The following is a 6,785-nucleotide window of genomic DNA, read 5'->3' on the forward strand; positions in this document are numbered from 1 at the left end:
CTACCGTGGCAGACACAATGTACAGGGCTAACATCTACCGTGGCAGACACAAGGTACAGGGCTAACATCTACCGTGGCAGACACAAAGTACAGGGCTAACACTAACATCTACCGTGGCAGACACAAGGTACAGGGCTAACACTAACATCTACCGTGGCAGACACAAAGTACAGGGCTAACACTAACATCTACCGTGGCAGACACAAGGTACAGGGCTAACATCTACCGTGGCAGACACAAGGTACAGGGCTAACACTAACATCTACCGTGGCAGACACAAGGTACAGGGCTAACACTAACATCTACCGTGGCAGACACAAGGTACAGGGCTAACATCTACCGTGGCAGACACAAGGTACAGGGCTAACACTAACATCTACCGTGGCAGACACAAGGTACAGGGCTAACACTAACATCTACCGTGGCAGACAAGGTACAGGGCTAACATCTACCGTGGCAGACACAAGGTACAGGGCTAACACTAACATCTACCGTGGCAGACACAAGGTACAGGGCTAACACTAACATCTACCGTGGCAGACACAAGGTACAGGGCTAACATCTACCGTGGCAGACACAAGGTACAGGGCTAACACTAACATCTACCGTGGCAGACACAAGGTACAGGGCTAACATCTACCGTGGCAGACACAATGTACAGGGCTAACACTAACATCTACCGTGGCAGACACAAGGTACAGGGCTAACATCTACCGTGGCAGACACAATGTACAGGGCTAACACTAACATCTACCGTGGCAGACACAAGGTACAGGGCTAACATCTACCGTGGCAGACACAAGGTACAGGGCTAACATCTACCGTGGCAGACACAATGTACAGGGCTAACACTAACATCTACCGTGGCAGACACAAGGTACAGGACTAACATCTACCGTGGCAGACACAAGGTACAGGGCTAACACTAACATCTACCGTGGCAGACACAAGGTACAGGGCTAACACTAACATCTACCGTGGCAGACACAAGGTACAGGGCTAACACGCTAACATCTACCGTGGCAGACACAAGGTACAGGGCTAACACGCTAACATCTACCGTGGCAGACACAAAGTACAGGGCTAACACTAACATCTACCGTGGCAGACACAAAGTACAGGGCTAACACGCTAACATCTACCGTGGCAGACACAAGGTACAGGGCTAACACTAACATCTACCGTGGCAGACACAAGGTACAGGGCTAACATCTACCGTGGCAGACACAAGGTACAGGGCTAACACTAACATCTACCGTGGCAGACACAAGGTACAGGGCTAACACTAACATCTACCGTGGCAGACACAAAGTACAGGGCTAACATCTACCGTGGCAGACACAAAGTACAGGGCTAACATCTACCGTGGCAGACACAAGGTACAGGGCTAACACGCTAACATCTACCGTGGCAGACACAAGGTACAGGGCTAACACGCTAACATCTACCGTGGCAGACACAAGGTACAGGGCTAACACTAACATCTACCGTGGTAGACACAAAGTACAGGGCTAACACTAACATCTACCGTGGCAGACACAAGGTACAGGGCTAACACGCTAACATCTACCGTGGCAGACACAAGGTACAGGGCTAACACTAACATCTACCGTGGCAGACACAAGGTACAGGGCTAACATCTACCGTGGCAGACACAAGGTACAGGGCTAACACGCTAACATCTACCGTGGCAGACACAAAGTACAGGGCTAACACTAACATCTACCGTGGCAGACACAAAGTACAGGGCTAACACGCTAACATCTACCGTGGCAGACACAAGGTACAGGGCTAACACTAACATCTACCGTGGCAGACACAAGGTACAGGGCTAACATCTACCGTGGCAGACACAAGGTACAGGGCTAACACTAACATCTACCGTGGCAGACACAAGGTACAGGGCTAACACTAACATCTACCGTGGCAGACACAAAGTACAGGGCTAACATCTACCGTGGCAGACACAAAGTACAGGGCTAACACTAACATCTACCGTGGCAGACACAAAGTACAGGGCTAACATCTACCGTGGCAGACACAAGGTACAGGGCTAACACGCTAACATCTACCGTGGCAGACACAAGGTACAGGGCTAACACGCTAACATCTACCGTGGCAGACACAAGGTACAGGGCTAACACTAACATCTACCGTGGCAGACACAAAGTACAGGGCTAACACTAACATCTACCGTGGCAGACACAAGGTACAGGGCTAACACGCTAACATCTACCGTGGCAGACACAAGGTACAGGGCTAACATCTACCGTGGCAGACACAATGTACAGGGCTAACATCTACCGTGGCAGACACAAGGTACAGGGCTAACACTAACATCTACCGTGGCAGACACAAGGTACAGGGCTAACACACTAACATCTACCGTGGCAGACACAAGGTACAGGGCTAACACACTAACATCTACCGTGGCAGACACAAGGTACAGGGCTAACACTAACATCTACCGTGGCAGACACAAGGTACAGGGCTAACATCTACCGTGGCAGACACAAGGTACAGGGCTAACATCTACCGTGGCAGACACAATGTACAGGGCTAACATCTACCGTGGCAGACACAAGGTACAGGGCTAACATCTACCGTGGCAGACACAAAGTACAGGGCTAACACTAACATCTACCGTGGCAGACACAAGGTACAGGGCTAACACTAACATCTACCGTGGCAGACACAAAGTACAGGGCTAACACTAACATCTACCGTGGCAGACACAAGGTACAGGGCTAACATCTACCGTGGCAGACACAAGGTACAGGGCTAACACTAACATCTACCGTGGCAGACACAAGGTACAGGGCTAACACTAACATCTACCGTGGCAGACACAAGGTACAGGGCTAACATCTACCGTGGCAGACACAAGGTACAGGGCTAACACTAACATCTACCGTGGCAGACACAAGGTACAGGGCTAACACTAACATCTACCGTGGCAGACACAAGGTACAGGGCTAACATCTACCGTGGCAGACACAAGGTACAGGGCTAACACTAACATCTACCGTGGCAGACACAAGGTACAGGGCTAACACTAACATCTACCGTGGCAGACACAAGGTACAGGGCTAACATCTACCGTGGCAGACACAAGGTACAGGGCTAACACTAACATCTACCGTGGCAGACACAAGGTACAGGGCTAACATCTACCGTGGCAGACACAAGGTACAGGGCTAACATCTACCGTGGCAGACACAATGTACAGGGCTAACACTAACATCTACCGTGGCAGACACAAGGTACAGGGCTAACATCTACCGTGGCAGACACAAGGTACAGGGCTAACATCTACCGTGGCAGACACAATGTACAGGGCTAACACTAACATCTACCGTGGCAGACACAAGGTACAGGACTAACATCTACCGTGGCAGACACAAGGTACAGGGCTAACACTAACATCTACCGTGGCAGACACAAGGTACAGGGCTAACACTAACATCTACCGTGGCAGACACAAGGTACAGGGCTAACATCTACCGTGGCAGACACAAGGTACAGGGCTAACATCTACCGTGGCAGACACAAGGTACAGGGCTAACATCTACCGTGGCAGACACAAGGTACAGGGCTAACATCTACCGTGGCAGACACAAGGTACAGGGCTAACATCTACCGTGGCAGACACAAGGTACAGGACTGGTCAGATAATTTTCCAATCTGTTTAAAGGCACAGTCAACAAAGTGAATGTAAACTTCTGACCCACTGGAATTGTGATACAGTGAATTATAAGTGAAATAATCTGTCTGTAAACAATTGTTGGAAATGTGACTTGTGTCATGCACAAAGTAGATGTCCTAACTGACTTGCCAACACTATAGTTTGTTAACAAGCAATATGTGGAGTGGTTGAAAAACGAGTTTTAATGACTCCAACCTAAGTGTATGTAAACTTTTGACTTCAACTGTATCTATGGGCAGCACTGAGGGAGGGGTGGGGACTGTAACTGGGGGGGAGGGAGGGGGGGGGCTGTAACTAAGGGGAGGAGGGAGGGGGGGCTGTAACTAAGGGGGGAGGAGGGAGGGGGGCTGTAACTAAGGGGGGAGGAGGGAGGGGGGCTGTAACTGAGGGGAGGAGGGAGGGGGGTGGGGACTGTAACTGGGGGGGCTGTAACTGAGGGGGACATCTTGGCAGTCTCTCCACCAAGCATCTTGGCAGGATGCAAGAGCAGAAGTGTAGTGTTGTTTTAGTTGTTGACATGTAGGCCGAACAGGAAGTCTAATATAGTACTGTTGTTCACTGTCTGTTGTCTCACTAACTCGCCATTTTGAGACGTTTCACCAACTGTTCATGTCTCAGAGGGTTATGGTTGTCTGCTCAGCCATATCAGTCTAAGCTAGCGTGCTAACCCTTCTCTCTCCACAGGGGCTTTCCCTTCTGTCTCCACAGGGGCTTTCCCAGGTCTCTCTAGACTAGAGGGAGGATGCCAACACATATTAGGATGGGTCTGGACATGTCTTTGTGTTTGGTTCTGTCTGTTTGATTCTGACAGAATGAACATCTATGGCACTTTATGAACTGTCTCACTAGGGCTGTGTCCCTGAAGGACTGTCTCACTAGGGCTGTGTCCCTGAAGGACTGTCTCACTAGGGCTGTGTCCCTGAAGGACTGTCTCACTAGGGCTGTGTCCCTGAAGGACTGTCTCACTAGGGCTGTGTCCCTGAAGGACTGTCTCACTAGGGCTGTGTCCCTGATGGACTGTCTCACTAGGGCTGTGTCCCTGAAGGACTGTCTCACTAGGGCTGTGTCCCTGATGGACTGTCTCACTAGGGCTGTGTCCCTGATGGACTGTCTCACTAGGGCTGTGTCCCTGATGGACTGTCTCACTAGGGCTGTGTCCCTGAAGGACTGTCTCACTAGGGCTGTGTCCCTGAAGGACTGTCTCACTAGGGCTGTGTCCCTGAAGGACTGTCTCACTAGGGCTGTGTCCCTGAAGGACTGTCTCACTAGGGCTGTGTCCCTGAAGCACTGTCTCACTAGGACTGTGTCCCTGATGGACTGTCTCACTAGGGCTGTGTCCCTGATGGACTGTCTCACTAGGGCTGTGTCCCTGAAGGACTGTCTCACTAGGGCTGTGTCCCTGAAGGACTGTCTCACTAGGACTGTGTCCCTGAAGGACTGTCTCACTAGGGCTGTGTCCCTGAAGCACTGTCTCACTAGGGCTGTGTCCCTGAAGGACTGTCTCACTAGGGCTGTGTCCCTGAAGGACTGTCTCACTAGGGCTGTGTCCCTGAAGGACTGTCTCACTAGGGCTGTGTCCCTGAAGGACTGTCTCACTAGGGCTGTGTCCCTGAAGGACTGTCTCACTAGGGCTGTGTCCCTGATGGACTGTCTCACTAGGGCTGTGTCCCTGATGGACTGTCTCACTAGGGCTGTGTCCCTGATGGACTGTCTCACTAGGGCTGTGTCCCTGATGGACTGTCTCACTAGGGCTGTGTCCCTGATGGACTGTCTCACTAGGGCTGTGTCCCTGATGGACTGTCTCACTAGGGCTGTGTCCCTGATGGACTGTCTCACTAGGGCTGTGTCCCTGATAGACTGTCTCACTAGGGCTGTGTCCCTGAAGGACTGTCTCACTAGGGCTGTGTCCCTGAAGGACTGTCTCACTAGGGCTGTGTCCCTGATGGACTGTCTCACTAGGGCTGTGTCCCTGATGGGACCTGATGGACTGTCTCACTAGGGCTGCGTCCCTGAAGGACTGTCTCACTAGGGCTGTGTCCCTGAAGGACTGTCTCACTAGGGCTGTGTCCCTGAAGGACTGTCTCACTAGGGCTGTGTCCCTGATGGACTGTCTCACTATGGCTGTGTCCCTGAAGGACTGTCTCACTAGGGCTGTGTCCCTGAAGCACTGTATCACTAGGGCTGTGTCCCTGAAGGACTGTCTCACTAGGGCTGTGTCCCTGAAGGACTGTCTCACTAGGGCTGTGTCCCTGAAGGACTGTCTCACTAGGGCTGTGTCCCTGAAGGACTGTCTCACTAGGGCTGTGTCCCTGAAGCACTGTCTCACTAGGGCTGTGTCCCTGAAGGACTGTCTCACTAGGGCTGTGTCCCTGAAGGACTGTCTCACTAGGGCTGTGTCCCTGAAGGACTGTCTCACTAGGGCTGTGTCCCTGAAGGACTGTCTCACTAGGGCTGTGTCCCTGAAGGACTGTCTCACTAGGGCTGTGTCCCTGATGGACTGTCTCACTAGGGCTGTGTCCCTGATGGACTGTCTCACTAGGGCTGTGTCCTGATGGACTGTCTCACTAGGGCTGTGTCCCTGATGGACTGTCTCACTAGGGCTGTGTCCCTGATGGACTGTCTCACTAGGGCTGTGTCCCTGAAGGACTGTCTCACTAGGGCTGTGTCCCTGATGGACTGTCTCACTAGGGCTGTGTCCCTGATGGACTGTCTCACTAGGGCTGTGTCCCTGATGGGACCTGATGGACTGTCTCACTAGGGCTGTGTCCCTGAAGGACTGTCTCACTAGGGCTGTGTCCCTGAAGGACTGTCTCACTAGGGCTGTGTCCCTGAAGGACTGTCTCACTAGGGCTGTGTCCCTGAAGGACTGTCTCACTAGGGCTGTGTCCCTGATGGACTGTCTCACTATGGCTGTGTCCCTGAAGGACTGTCTCACTAGGGCTGTGTCCCTGAAGCACTGTATCACTAGGGCTGTGTCCCTGAAGGACTGTCTCACTAGGGCTGTGTCCCTGAAGGACTGTCTCACTAGGGCTGTGTCCCTGAAGGACTGTCTCACTAGGGCTGTGTCCCTGAAGGACTG

This window comes from Oncorhynchus nerka, unplaced genomic scaffold (assembly GCF_034236695.1).
Source record: "Oncorhynchus nerka isolate Pitt River unplaced genomic scaffold, Oner_Uvic_2.0 unplaced_scaffold_311, whole genome shotgun sequence".
NCBI lineage: Eukaryota > Metazoa > Chordata > Actinopteri > Salmoniformes > Salmonidae > Oncorhynchus > Oncorhynchus nerka.